General features: G+C 42.8%; 1 long non-coding RNA gene across 2 annotated transcripts in view; it reads left to right on the top strand.

Annotated features, from left to right (window-relative positions):
- LOC144332232 (uncharacterized) overlaps nucleotides 1-15,976 on the top strand; it is a 198,277-nt gene that overhangs the window by 58,330 nt on the left and 123,971 nt on the right. For both annotated transcript variants that reach the window (XR_013400133.1, XR_013400132.1), the window contains exon 2: nucleotides 11,185-11,243. This is a non-coding gene — a long non-coding RNA (uncharacterized LOC144332232). The remainder of the gene's footprint in view (nucleotides 1-11,184; nucleotides 11,244-15,976) is intronic.

The raw sequence follows: 15,976 nt of genomic DNA, 5'->3' as shown, positions 1-15,976 counted from the left end.
CTGAAATACTTTCTGCCCCATTACCCCCATTAGTATATCTTGGTCAGCCACTGTCAGCTCACACTTGGACTAATGCAGTGGCCTCCTAACTGGTTTTCCTGCATCTACTCCTGCTATAGCTTCAAAAACCCATTCTTGTCAGCTCAGCCAGAGTGATCTCACCAAAACATAAGGCCATCTGTTCTGCTTAAAACCCTCTGATGTGCTCACCATGGCCCAGGAGGCCCAAACAGTCCTACTGTTGCATAGTCTCTGAGCTTATCTCTTTCTTCACTCCCACCCTTGGGACCCCTTGGTCCCCTTGCCGTACCCCCAACACCCTAAGCTTGCTCCTCTTAAAAGCGCTTCCCCAGGCTGTTCATTTTTCCTGGCCCAGCATTGCTGACTTTTCCTGGCCAGCTGCTTCTGGTCATTCGGATCTCAGCTCAAACGTCACCGCCTCAGGGAGGCTGCTCTGACCTCTTGTCTACAAGAGCCCTTCAGTAATTTTCTCTCATATCTCTGCATTATTGTCTTCATCACACTGATCCCTCTCTAAAATATCCTGTTTCTTTTTTTTCTTTTCTTTTTTCGAGATGGAGTCTCACTCTGTCACCCAGGCTGGACTGCAGTGGCGTGCTTTCGGTTCACTGCAACTCTGCCTCCCAGGTTCAAGTGATTCTCCTGCCTCAAGCTCCCAAGTAGCTGGGATTACAGGCATGCACAACCATGGCCGGCTAATTTTTGTGTTTTTGGTGGAGACAGGGTCTCACTACATTGACCAGGTTGGTCTCGAACTCCTGTTTCTTTATTTCTGCACTTGCTTCTTATCTCTCTTGCTTTGCTTAATCCTTCAGCCCAACACTGGGCACAATGCTTGTGTGCCCAATGCAGAATAGGCACTTAAGAAATAGCTATTGCAGGTCTGAATGCTACTTACCTAAAAGTAGTAAGTCTCTTATTAAAGAACTGGACACATCCTGATCATTCATTCAGTACATTTCCTGAGTGCCTGCTTGCTGCCAGCCACTGTGCTAGATAAATGCTGCAGGCGGAAATAAGAAGACACAGTGCTGCCCTTAAGTAACTTTTTCTATGGGGTGGAGGACTGATGTACCACTGGTGGCAGGCAGAGGTTTCAGCCTGGTTAAGTGCAGGTTCACAGAGCCATGGACGACAACAACAACAACAACAACAACAAAAATCTTACAGAAGCACCCAAGGCTAGAACTTCTATCCTTCAATAGAGTGGAGAAGACTTTCCTAGAGGAGGCAGCATTTGAGTTGGGTTTTGTAGGATGATTAGGAGATTGCTGTGAAAAGGGATGGAAGGGATCTAACGACTAGTCAAAACTAAATATAGCAGAAGTAGAAATAACATAGGAAGATTAAGAAGGAGATAGATTTCCACAAAGCTTTGATTCTGTGTTATTTCCAGCAATGAAAAAGAAGAAGAGGGAGAGAGAGGGAGTTCCAGGGAGAGAGGAGAAGTGGATGTGAACAGCCATTCTTTACCATCAGTCTTTTCTACCAAGTGATGGTGATGCTATATTCCTTCAATTAGTTATCCCACAAACACTGAGCAGCCCGGTGTCAGGTGCACCCAGGTGCTGGGGATACAGTAGTGAGCAAGACGAGCAATAATGCGCTCTTGGGCAGTTCATAGTCCAGAAAAGGACAGATTCGTGGACAAAAAGCCCAGCGTGGATGTGATCCATCTGGCCAGTGTTTTTATCTGGGAAATTGAGTTCTTGCAGCACTGGCAGAGAGGGTATGGTGGTTACATGCACCAGTTCTGGAATCTGATCACACCCAGGTTCTAATCTGGCCTCTGACACTAACTGGATATCTGATGTTGGAATCAGAGTTTCCTCTGGAGAAGCTGTGGGTCTGTTTTCTCTCAGGTAGTAAAATAAAGCAGATCATCTGGTTTCACTGAAGCAAGGGGATGAACTGAAATAATGCATGTAAAATCACTGGTGATGTTTAGCATATCACAGGTGCTCAGTGCACGCAGCTGTCGTTACCGTCATGGCCCCTGTTAGTAGAGCCCTTACTATGGGCCAGGCTGTGTGCTAAGTGCTTTACTTGGAGTTTTCCAGTTGTCTTGGTCTGTTCAGGCTGTTGACAAACTACTGTCAACTGGGTGGCTTATAAACCACAGAAATTTATTTCTCATAGTTCTGGAGGCTTAGAAGTTTAAGATCAAGGTGCTGGCAGACTTGGTGTCTGGTAAGGGCCTGTTTCCTGGTTCCTAGATGGCTGTCTTCTCACTGTATGCAGAAGGGGGAAGGGAGCTCTCTGGGCCTCTTTTAATAGGTGAATTAATCCTCTTCATGCGGGTTCCATCTTTATTGCCTAATCACTTCCCAAAGGCCCACCTCCTATTATAATCACATTGGTGATTTTGTTGCAACATGTGAATACTGGGTGGATACAAGCATTCAGACCATTGTACAAGTGAATCTGTACAACTCAATGACAGAGGTAGTATTATTATTATTATCTACCTTTTATAGCTGAAGATGCTGAACAAAGGCATTAAGTAAAGTTCACAAGGTGATACAGCTAGTAGGTCACTCCAGCAGTGGTTAACTTCAGAACACTCTGGACAGTGCCTTGTCTCCTGATGGCCACAGAGACCCTGCTGCTCCCCTGGGTCAGGTCTGGGCATCAACTAAAGACTCACCCAATGTGACATCTGCCCAAAAAAAGTCTGAGACTTTCTTCACAACTCCTGACCTCTTCTTCTGACCCTTCGGCCCACTGACTGTTACTTTAGGCCTGCAGTTTGCCTTCTGACCCTCCGTTTCTGTATCTGTCAAATGAGGGAGTTGTACCCAAGCACTCCTGAGCTTCTGAATCCCTGTGTTGTGGGAGAGGCTGTTGGAATGAACTGAGCAGCAATGAGAAGGCCTCTGGGTCCTCCCTGAGAGCCTGAGCATCTGGGAGGGAGCTCCTCACCTCACTTCGTGAGTCACTGCTTGTTTCCCGGAGAGCGCTGTCTTCTGGCTCTCCTCTCCACCCGCTGGCACCCTTGTTGGAAATTCATTCCTATAGGATTCTCTGGCAAAGCGCATGGCCCTGGGCTCCAAGGGGTCCTCAGGACGAGCTTCAGCTTCAGGCAGAGTGGGAGCACGGCTCTGTGATTCCAGTGAACAGCTGAGATTGCTTCCGGGCAGCAGTGAAGCCGGGATATTTAGTGGAGAAAGATTCTTTGGCCCTTCTTAAATTTATTGCACTTGGTGGGGGTCAGCCCCTCCTTCACCCCCAGAATCCATTGCAGTGAGGGAGGTTGTTCTCACCTCTGCACAGACAGGACTCAGCAAGGATGTCGCGAGCTGCCTCAGACCAGGTATCTGACCTCGGGTTGGAGGACTTGAATTCCAGTTTTGACTCTTTCATGGCCAGTGTGGTGGTGTTGGCCAAGTCACATTGTCTCTCTGTGGCTCAGGTCCCACCTGGAAGATGGAAATAATATTTTTCTTACAGAGTAATTGTGAGAAACATGAAACAAGGAGCAGGTAAAAGCTTCACATGAAGCACCCTGGACCTGTGTAAGTGCTCAGTGCATGTGAAGAATGAATGAAAGTAGAGGGATATTTGGGCCCAATGGGGAAGACTCTTGGAGGAGTCAGACCTGTCCCAGGAAGGGGTCTGCTGGCTCTGAAGGTCATGAGATATCATTTACTTGGTCAGACTGAGGTAGGACAGCCACTTGGCACTTGGATAAGTTTCTTATATCTGTTTTGTTCATGGCTCTGTGTTGCGTATATTTCAGCACCTGGCACAGCACAAAATAGGTGCTCAAGAAATGCTTGGATGAACGAATGACTTGGCAGAACGAATTGACGCAGTGGATGGGGTGCAGGGTTAGGCTGGAGAGTGTTTAAACTTGCTTCCAGTTCAGAGACTTCATGAATGTTTGAACTTTAGACGGGTCCTTAACAACAGTATTCTCTGTGCTTTCATGAATTAACCACTGTCCCGCCTTAGCCATCTCAGGCAAATGCTGGTCTGAGGGAGAAAGACAAAGAACATCTCTTCCTTTGAGTTACCTGGAGAGTGTGTTTGGAGAAGGAAAGAGGGCTTTTAATGGAAGAAATGATCTTTTCTGCCCTTTGTGCCACCTGCCCACCCCCACTTCTGAGGATCAGGACTCTGAGACAGGGAGAGGGGAGGTTCCTTCCTGTTGGACACACTTGGCCCTCTTCTGTTAATTCTCTTGGGCTTTCTGAGACTGCTGAACATGCTTCAGTCTTCCCCTACAGCTGGCATTTGTGTCTATGCAGACAGCATGGTTGGAGAGATTAGAGGGAGGAGATACTGACAGGAGGGCAGAAACAACAGCTTCCTGCTCATCTCTACAAGGCAGAGTGATTTCCAGCCAGCTTCTTCCTCCCAGACGCCCCAGCCTTCCTAAGTTCTCTCCCTGGTCATCCACTCCTCTTATCTGTATTTCCTCAGGCCCAGGGAGTATCTGAGAAAGGAGAACTGTAAATGATGCTGTCAAATTGGATGGTACAAGAAGGTGGCAAGGAGATGAGAGGCAGGGCCTTTCTAGATAGCAGCCAGATGAAAACAGGTTATAAATAAGGCATGGGGGTCCACTATCCGCACACTCTGTCGTTGACATCCATACGCAGGCTCCATGTTCTTGGCAGTCAGCCAAAGGCCAGTCTACAGATTTATTTCCTTACCTTGCCTGGCATGAAATTGTCCTCTGGATTGCACCTGTGAGCAGCCCATTCACATTGCCTGGTTTTTGACCCAGTTCTTTTCCTTTTTGTCTAAAAGGATGAGCTGTGTGACGAACTGAATGTTTGTGTTCACCCCACACCCCCCAATAAACCCTGAATTCATATATCAAAACCCTAATCTCCAGTGTAATGGTATTTGGAGATGGGGCCTTTGGGAGGTAATTAGTTTTAGATTAGGTCATGATGGTGGAGTCCCAATGATGGGATTAGTGTCCTTATATAAAGAGGAAGAGACCACAGCCCACTGTCTCCCCACCTAATGAGGATACAGCAAGAAGGTGGCCATATGTAAGCCACAGAGAGGACCCTCACCAGACACTGAATCTGCTGGCACTGTGATCTTGCACTTCTTAGCCTCCAGAACTACGAGAAATAAATGTATCATTTATGTTATCTAATGTGTGGTATTCTGCTCTAGCAGCTGGAGTAGACTTAGACAAGCTGCAAATGCCACCTGGATTGTGGGCTTCATGAGGTTGAGTCTGATTTATCTTTGAAACCCTCTGAGTCTAGCTCAGTAGATGTGGTTGCACAATAAGCATTTGTAAAATGAATGAGTGAACAATTTTTTTCCAAAGGCAATTGCCTGTTCTTACTACCATCTTCTTTCTCCAGATTGTTCCCGATCTTCTTTAGCTTCATGTAAGTATGAATATGTAAACGTGCATATGGCTGCAAATAAAAGAAAACCTGGATGATCGTGGATGACACCATTAAGCATTTGTTGTTTTCTTAACAAGACAGGAGATAGGTAGTCCCAAGTTTAGTGCATTGTCTCAACAATGTCATCAGGAACCCAGGTCCTTCTGCCACTTCCTATTTTGCTATCCACTGGATACTTCCCATGAATCCTGTTGAGTTATGTGAACCTTCTCTTTTTCCATACAGATTTTTTTTAGGATGAAGATAAGCCTTTAGTGCACTGGTTGTAAACTGATGGCTTCATGACATGTGTGTTTAGCTTTCAATATTTTTAAAAAAATTCAGTTAACTTCCAACATTAAACTAAAAAGCTTCCACACAGCAAATGAAAAAGTCAACAGAGTGAACAGAAAACCTGCAGAATGGGAAACAAATATTTGCAAACTATGTAACCAGCAGGGATCTAATACTGAGAATTTATAAGAAATTCAGACAACTCAACAACAACAACAACAACAACAACAAAATCAATCTCATTAAAAAGTGAGCAAAGGATATGAATAGACATTTTTCAAAAGAAGACATACAAATGGCTAAAAAGCATATGAAAAACTGCTCAACATCACTAATCATCAGAGAGATGCAAATTAAAACCACAATGAGATATGATTTTGCACCAGCCAGAATGGCTATTATTAGAAAGACAAAAAATAACAGATGTTGGCAAAGATGCAGAGAAAATGGAACGTTTATACAGTGTTGGTGGGAGTGTAAATTAGTACAACCTCCATGGAAAACAGCATGGAGATTTCTCAAAAAACTGCAAATAAAACTACCCTTCGGCCCATTAATCCCTATACTTAGTATCTACCAAAGGAAAAGAAATGCTTGTATCAAAAGTATACCTGCACTTTTATGTTTATTGCAGCACTATTCACAATAGCAAGGATATAAAATCAGCCTAAGTGTCCATTAATGGATGCTTGGATAAAGCAGATGTGGCACATATACATAATAGAATATTACTCAGCCATGAAAAAGAATAAAATCATGTCTTTTGCAGCAACATGGATGGAACTGGAGGTCATTATCTTAAGTAAAAGAATTCAGACACCAGAAAAACAAATAGTGAATATCCTCAGTGATAAGTAGGAGCTAAACACGTAACACATGGATATCGAGTATAGAACGACAGTGGAGACTTGGAAGGGTGGGGGTGCAGGAGGAGGGTGGGTGATGAGACAGTCCTTCATGGGTACAATGTAGGTTTTTCAGGTGATGGATATACTAAAAGCTTTGGCTTCACCATTATGTAGTCTATCCATGTAACACATTTGCACTTGTACCTCATAAATATATACAAATGCAACCTTTTTAAAAAATACAGGATGTTTTACATAAAACTCCAGAATTTTGAATTCACTTTAAAAATTACAAAATCTGGAAACACAGCATGGCCACAGCAAACAGGAACTGGTGGTGGTTGCCCTCTTTAAATAGGATGAGTGTGGTCCAGTTGTCCCAGGTTCCACCACTCTCTGTTGGTAACACCAGATCAGCTTTACTCATTCATGTTACCTAAAAAATCCCTGCAGGTAATTGAGTCTGAACCCCTACTTTAAAGGATTTTCACTCCTTTGGCCTGTGGTTTAAGGCCATTCATGCAAAAGCTTTGGTGGCTACTTACCCCCAGATTGCTCTAGACTATATCGCCAAATCTTCAATTGCTGGTTCTTTGTGAATTCCACCCATTGGCTCTATAGGAATCTCCCACCGTCCCACTCTTTGAACTGATGTTTTAAACATCCCACTTCAAAATGTGAGGCACTATCAAGGTTTTGTATGCATGAGACTATAAATTAATACACTAATGTTGTAATAGATTCGGAAAATGCAGAATAATGTAAAGCAATGAGAATCAATCATCTTTTCACCACTCATAGAAGCCTATTAATACTTATGAATGTATATATTAATATCGTATTGGATTTATTGGACACTTACAATATGTTAAGGTCTATTTTAAGTGCTGTACGTACATTATTTTATTCAATTCTCCAAACATCCTTACAAGGTATATATTATTCTTATCTTCCTTTCACAAATGGCAAAGTTGAGTCATAAAGAAGTTTAATACATTTCCTAAGGACACACAACTAATACATGTTGAAGTCTTGCTTTAAATCAAGCAGTGTGGCTCCAAGATGCACATTCTTGTAAATGACACCACACTACTCAGTATGTGCATGCATGCCTATTTCATTTATAGTTTACTGGAGATTGCATCAACCACTCTGGGAAATAGTGCAATGGAAATCCCCTGCTGAGTTTTTAAGGAACTCACTGAAATGACCCAAGTAAGCCCTAGTATTTGGGAGTAGTTCCCTTTAGTTTTCTATTTCAATTGCTATTCCCTCTTAGCTTCCTCCTGGGCAACCAGACTCCTTGTCTGGTTGACTCAAGGGGTCAAGACATTGGCAAGGCATGCCTTTCTACATTTAGTGTTCCTTATTAGTAATTTGCTATAGTACCATTATGATCTTCTATTACATGATATGTACTTTTCAAGCACAAAGGCAACAAGTAAATCTCTTTTGAATGAATGAATTTAGTGAGCAAATACTATGTGACAAGAATGAAGGTCTGAAGGGAAGACAGATAAGTAAACACACATATACAATAGTGTGATCTATATAACAAAAGAAATGTTCTTCTATTGTCTATTATCCATTGACAAACATGACAATGTTTTTGGAAGTTTTTTCATTATACTTTAAGTTCTGGGATACATGTGCCCAATGTGCAGGTTTGTTACATAGGTATACACATGTCATGGTGGTTTGCTGCACCCATCAACCTGTCATCTACATTGGGTATTTGTCCTGATGCTATCCCTCCCCTAGCCCCCCACCCCCTGACAGGCTCCAGTGTGTGATGTTCCCCTCCCTCTGTCCATGTGTTCTCATTGTTCAACTCCCACTTATGAGTGAGAACATGCGGTGTTTGGTTTTCTGTTTTTGTGCTAGTTTGCTGAGAATGACGGTTTCCAGCTTCATCCATGTCCATGCAAAGGACAGAAACTCATCCTTTTTTATGGATGTATAGTATTCCATGGTGTATATGTGCCACATTTTTTTATCCAGTCTATCATTGATGAGCATTTGGGTTGGTTTCAAGTCTTTCCTATTGTGAACTATACCGCAATAAACATATGTGTGCATGTGTCTTTATAGTAGAACGATTTATAATCCTTTGGGAAAGAAGCAAAGGAAATGAACTTTTATTTCAGAGCTATTGTGTGTCTGGCACTTGACATTCATGATCTCACAATGCCCTGTGCAAATGGGCATTATTAGTTTCCTTCTTTTTTTTTTTTTTTAGATGAGGAAAGAAAGACAGAGTCATGTGTTCAAGGGCACACAACCAGAAGCAGCAGACTGGAATTCAGATCCATGTGGAGCTAACTTTAGAGTTCATTTTTTTTCAACTCTTCCGTAACATGCTATATTAGATAATGTCACTAATTATAATTGAAAACATAGCCATCACATAATTCTGTCAGAAGAATTATGAATAATCTGTTGAGAATGTTCTGTGTCCTTTCTTACGGGCATCACTGGGAAATACGTGTCATCATGTAAGTGGATTAATTTATGGGTACACTCACTTTACGTCACCGAGCTGACCTTGATAAAGCTGGTGTAAGTTAAAGTTTTGAACACAGAATGACTTAGAAGCGCATTTTTGTGCACTCAATTTAAAGTTGGAACCCTGATGTATTGTAAATCAATTTAAAGGGGGAACTGTATTGTATTCCTTTGTAACACACGTGTATTAGTTTGTTTTGTGTTGCTACAAGGGAATATCTGATTGGATAATATAAAGAAAAGAGGTTTATTTTGGCTCACAGTTCTCAGGCTGTACAGGAAGCATGGTACAGGAAGCATGCTTCTGGTGAGGGCCTCACAAAGCTTCCAGGCCTCAGTGTGAGCTTTTCTCATGCTGTGAAAGAGGGAGCAAGAGAGAGGAGGATGTTCCAGGCTCTTTTAAACAACCAGATCGCATATGAGCTCACAGAACAAGAACTCACCCATGACCATGAGGAAAACACCAAAACTATCATGAGGGATCTGCTCCCATGACCCAAACATCTCCCACCAGGCCGCACCTCCAACATTGGAAGTCACATTTCAACATGAGGTTTGGAAGGGACAGAACATCCAAACTCTGTCAACATGGAATATAACTGCTGTGTCAATCTCTTTTTTGTGAAAAATCTGATTTTCTTTTCTTTTTTTTCCCAAGACAGAGTCTCGCTCTGTCACCCAGGCTGGAGTCCAGTGGCATGATCTCAGCTCACTGCAGCCTTTGCCTCCTGGGTTCCAGCGATTCTCCTGCCTCAGCCTCCCAGGTAGCTGGGATTACAGGCATGCGCCACTATGCCCGGCTAATTTTTGTATTTTTAGTAGAGACAGAGTTTCACCATGTTGGTCAGGCTAGTCTTGAGCTCCTGACCTCAGGTGATCTGCCCGCCTCGGCCTCCCAAAGTGCTAGGATTACAGGCATGAGCCACCACGCCCAGCCAAAATCTGGTTTTCTTAAAGGGAGTTACCCCTGTTGTTATGATGTGTAACTGTACACAACTACAGTTCTAAACCATCTTTGATTTAAAAAATTCTCCCCTGATTTATTAGAGCAGCATTATAGTACCATTTATGATCTTCTATTACATGATATGTACTTTTGAAGCTCAAAGGCAACAAATAAATGTCTTTTGAATGAATGAATTTAGTGAGCAAATACTATGTGACAGGAATGAAGGTCTGAAGGGAAGACAGATATGTAAACACACATATACAACAGTGTGATCAATATAACCAAAGAAAGCTGCTTCTATTGTCTATCATCCATTTATTCAAAAGCGTTTAATATTTAGCTCCAACTATGAGCCATGCTGTAATGTAAAGGCTGGATACACAATGAAGAGAAAAAGATATGTGCCCTTGTTCTCTTGAGCTTATAGTTTTTCCACACATATCTGCACAAGAGGCAGCATATTATAGTGTCCACGTGTGTAGGTACTAGCCCCAAACTGCCTGGGTTCAAGTCCTCCTACTTGCTAGCTCTAGGACCTTGGGTAAATTATTTAACATTTCTGTGCCTTAGTTTTCTCTGGTGTCTTATGGACCCCAAAACAGTATAATACCTACCTCATAGAGTTGTTATGAGGATCAAATCAATTAGTATTTGAAAACACTTAGATTAATGACCTTCTCATAGTGAAGGCAAAATGGCATTTGTCAATGAAGCAAATAGAATGGTATGTAATAAACCTGAATTGTTCTACTTTTGTCAGATCCGCATTCCACCTGTACTATCTGTTATCTTTAAATGGACACATTTTAAAACTTAAATGTTTATCTATGTACTACCAAACATCACAACTAAGCCTCATTTTGCCAGGTGGGATACATTGTCATAAATCTAATGATGGCACAGGGCACTTCCTCTGTGAAGCCCTGTTTGTCCTCCAGGCAAGATCAGCAATACTGTCCTCTGTGCTTTCACAGTACTTTGTGGCAAGCTCTAGTAAGTGCTCATCAGAATGCCTAGAGCTCAGTCCTTACTCTTGGCCAGTTGGCCCATAGGAGGCTGACCCTTTGGTTTGCCCTACCCTTGTGGTCCCAGACCTATAAATATTGGAAATCAGAAAAATTCCACTTTATGGAATTTTTAAGACATAGGGACAACTTGGAAAAGCTCTTTGTATGAAGCGTTCAATAACTATCAGATATCTTTATAGGGGTACCTGTGTGCTAATGTGTCCATCAAGAGTACATACACAGAAGTGACGCTTGCCAGGTGAGGAACACACCCACCTGAGATTGCGGGGGCTTTGGAATGAACATGGGGCAGAGCTAAGGAGGGTGTGTGTCTGGAGAAGGTGGGAATGAAGGGTCATGGAGTTTTAGAATAAGCATAGGGCAGAGCTAAGGAGGGTGTGTGTCTGGAGAAGATGGGAATGAAGGGTCATGGAGCTTTGGAATAAGCATGGGGCAGAGCTAAGGAGGGTGTGTGTCTGGAGAAGGTGGGAATGAAGGGTCATGGAGCTTTGGAATAAGCATGGGGCAGAGCTAAGGAGGGTATGTGTCTGGAGAAGGTGGGAATGAAGGGTCATGTTGTGAAGCTGTTTCTGACTCCATCTTTATGAGGTAGGAAGGAAAGGAGCAGAAGCTCGTGCATTCTGCCTGAATGGCCAAGAGTGGGGGCTGAACTCAAAGATGTTGCTGCAGAAGAGAAGAAATGAATACCTTTTATCTTGGGGGTCTGGAGGAAGCCATGTTTCTGTTTATTTCAAAGGGTTTGGAAAGGGGTTCACCAGGTAAACAGTAACAAAAATTCATCCTAGGTAGAGGGAACAGCACAGAACAAATGCACACACCACCATGAAATATTTGGTTGATTATTGACATTTTGACAGTATTTGAATGTAACAGGTCACCTGAAGAGTTTCTAGAGAAGAGAATATAGAAGTAAGTAGAGAATTAATCACCAAGGTCCTTGAGGGTCCCAAGATGCTCCTGGATGTATTAAGAAGTTGAATAAGAACGAAAAATTCCCCATGCTGAACCCCTCCTGCTGAGTGCATTCTGAAACAAATTTTTTTAAAAAATAGGTTTCTTTTTAATACTTCTGCATTAACCAGTCTGAGGAATCTGGTATTTAAAGACATAAATGTTTCTGAAATACCCCACCACTGCAAAATATCTGAAAATGTTTCTTAATTGTTAGAAAAAAACTATTTCTGTACGTGCCTGGAATGAGTTTTTTTAAACACCACCCTTCAACAGACCATCTTTCCGGCCCCAAGTGGTTGAGGATGGTGGTGCTAAGTGGTTTAATAGAGATGCTGTTGTCTCTCTCTTGCATATCACGCCTCCACTTCAATGTATAATTTTACTTTTTTGCTGGGTAAGTGCCCTAAAAGGTTGCTATAGATGTATATCCCAACACGTGAAAGAGTGTCAGATGATCAGTCAAGCTGCCTCTATATAACCGGCCTGGCAAAGGCATTTGAACATCCTTTTGCCAAAATCTACTTGGATCCATCCCATTTGAATGAGCTCCATGCACATTCACCACAGCCATCACCTTTTCAATCTGCCTCAAGCAAATACATGTCCTTAAACAGCTTCCTCTGGAAAGCAAACTTCCCAAGGGGAAGCGAGAGGAAGGTCATGCTTACTTTACGGTGGAAGGCAAATGGAAACGTGCTGGATTCCATTCTGAGCCTTGGACAGTGGGCCTCTCTGCTGCCATACCCACTCCAAGAAATACCCCTTGCCCTGGCCCTTGGTGTTCACTGACCTTGTCCTTTCTTGAATGCACGTATTGATTAGAGTTGGTACTGGGCAGTTTAGTTCTTGGCTATCGGTTGTCTTGAAGTTCTCTCTAATTGTCGTTGTCATTGCTATAGGCATCAAAAGTGCTTATAGCTCTGGAACATACCAAACTCTCTCATCTCTCTGGGACTCTGCTACTGTGCCTGCACCCTCTCATCCGTGTGTGCTGCTCCTACTACTTGAAATGCTCATTCCCTCTCTCTGCTGCTAGACTGTAGTCATCTGCCCGGGTTGCTTCAACAAAATGCCATAGACAGGGTGGCCTCAACTACAGACACTTATTTTTCACTTTTCTACAGAAGAGAAATTTCAAGATTAAGGTGACAAGAGATTCAGTTCAGGTGCCAATTGTTCTGGAAGGCCTTACCTAATTCCTTCGACATCGGTTGCATTCCCTCTCTGCAAATTCCTCTATCACAGCTCAACTGAGCTGTGCCACTGCAGACCATTTATTTGCCTCTTTTCCTCACTAGATTGTGAGCCACTTGAGGGTGGAGGCTTGTCTTTCATTTTTTGTACTATGCAGTGTACGTAGGAGGTAGGAAGTGTTCAAATAACGACTTAATGAAAGTAGGAGCAATTACTTTGAGAAGAAATGCATAATGGATGAACTACTGTCCACTGCTGGTAATATCTCCAATCACTACTCTTTGTAGGGCTTTTACTGTTTTCCTTGTTTCCTAGGGAAATAGAATTCGTGATGCTTGATTCCTCCTTGGATGGCTGATTCTAACCCTTGCCTGGTCAGACCTCATGCACCTCCCCTTATGCCTCTTGTTCCATCTGTGTCAATATGTGTATGTGTAAGTATGTGTGTGTGTTTCTATAAGTTCTCCATGGGCTGTATAGCAGTGGTTCTCAACCCTACTTATATGTTAGAATCACTTAGGAGCTATTATAAAGTTAATGCCGTTAGGAGAACAGATCATGAATGTCAATTTATATTCCAGATACCACGAAAGCAACTTTCATTTGGGCTTCCTAGTTAACCAACCTCCTAACTAGGCTAGAGGAAGGAAAATAGCTCCAACATCTGTTCAGTGGGACCTCGAATTTTCAGCCAATGTGTTCAATTGAGTCCTTGTTCGATCACCCAAAAAAAGTCATCAGTTTAAGTCAAAGTATATTTCTGAGTTCAGGAAAGCAGATTCTTGGGACAGACTCTCTAAGAGTGACTATTCATTGGGCAGGATGGGAGAATCCTTTTATTCATCAGTCTCCTACAGTTTGCAACTTCTTGTTTTTTTTTTTTCACTTTTTCTAACAATCTTAGATCTCTGGGCAATATGCATGCTTCTGGTGGACAGGGAGGAAATTCACGTACATCGAGATGAAGAGAAGAAAAGCACAAGATCAAATGCTTGTGCTCTGTTCACAGCTTTATTCTGGCATATAGTAGCTGCTCAGGAAATATTTGTTGAGTGGTTGAGTGACTAAACATTTTCTCCTTACACTTCTTTCTTTGGCAAAATTTCGTGTTTCTCCCTTCCTCAAGAACATTAAGGTTTGTCTAGGAATCCCCATTACCCTAGACCAAATATAGGGTGGTGGTTCAGGCAGGATACTGAACCGTGGTTTTTAAGCCTGGAAGCAGTTTTCCTTGTGGATGGCACTTTCGCTAAGTGTGGTTAGTATGTGAGCCTAGACACCTGGTGAGTGTTCACCTCCTTCATTTGGAGCTACCCACCCGTTTCTGTTTCTTCCATTCTACATTGTAAGCCACATACCCTGATCACTGCACTCCAACTTCCTAGGGTCTTTACTGTTCTTCTAGTCTCCTAGGGCGATAGAAGAAGTGATGCTTGATTTCTCCTTGGATAGCTGTTTCTAACCCTTGCCTGATCAGACCTCATCCTACTCCTCCTGTGCCTCTTTCTCCATCTGTGTCAATATGTGTATGTATGAACATGTGTGTGTGTTTCTTTTCTTTTTTTTTTTTTCTCAGGCAGAGTCTCACTCTGTTGCCCAGGCTGGAGTGTGGTGGCACAGTCTTGGCTCACTGCAATCTCTGCCTCCCAGATTCAAACAATTCTTATACCTCAGCCTCCCAAGTAGCTGAGATTATAAGTACATGCCACCATGCCTGGCCAATTTTTGTATTTCTTTCTTTCTTTCTTTCTTTTTTTTTTTCTTGAGACAGAGTCTCACTCTGTCTCCCAGGCTGGAGCGCAATGGCGCCATCTCAACTCACCGCAACCTCCGCCTCAGCCTCCTGAGTAGCAGGGACTACAGGCGCCTGCCACCATGCCTAGCTAACTTTTTTGTATTTTTAGTAGAGACGGGGTTTCACCATGTTAGCCAGGATGGTCTTGATCTTCCAACCTCGTGATCCGCCCACCTCGGTCTCCCAAAGTGCTGAGATTACAGGTGTGAGCCACTGCGCCCAGCCTAATTTTTGTATTTTTAATAGAGATGAGATTTTGCCAAGTTGTTCACTGGGGCCTGCTGGGGGTGGGGTAGGGGGAGAGAGAGCATTAGCAAAAATAGCTAATGCATGCAGGGCTTAATACCTAGGTGATGGGTGCAGCAAACCACCATGGCACATATTTACATATGTAACAAACTGGTACATCCTACACATGTACCCCAGAACCTAAAACAAAACAAAAACATCTCCTACCCTTTGTTTCAGTGCAGTTGACTTCAGATTGAGTTCTGGCCTCTCTTCCCAATTGCAATAGGCTTGACTAAAGCGTGCCTTGCTGGTTTTTTTTTGTTTGTTTGTTTTTCCCAAAATATTGATATACCTAGTTGAATTTCTTCTTTTCTGTTTTGTTCCAGGTTTCTAGAACAGGCACGGCAAATGAATTACTTGGAAAATATCACACAGTTAATATCGACCATAGAAGCCATGTTGCACGTCAATAACAGTGCAGATGCTTCTGAAAAGCCAGGTGTTTCCCCATCCACATTTTATTTATTTTGCTATTATTATTATTTTAAATTATTTTTTCCACAAGTTATTGGGGTACAGGTGGTATTTGTTACATGGGTAAGTTCTTCAGTGGAGATTTGTGAGAACCTGGTACACCCATCATCCGAGCAATATACACTGCACCATATTGATTGTCTTTTATCCGTCACTCCCCTCCCACTCTTCCCCCCAAGTCCCCAAAGTCCACTGTATCATTTTTATGCCGTTGTGTCCTCCTAGCTTAGCTCCCACGTATCAGCGAGAACATACGATGTTTG

The sequence above is a fragment of the Macaca mulatta genome, chromosome 10, assembly GCF_049350105.2.
Source record: "Macaca mulatta isolate MMU2019108-1 chromosome 10, T2T-MMU8v2.0, whole genome shotgun sequence".
NCBI classification, from domain to species: Eukaryota; Metazoa; Chordata; class Mammalia; order Primates; family Cercopithecidae; genus Macaca; species Macaca mulatta.
Note: the sequence above shows the minus strand (reverse complement) of the source record. Positions and strands in the feature narration are given on the sequence as shown.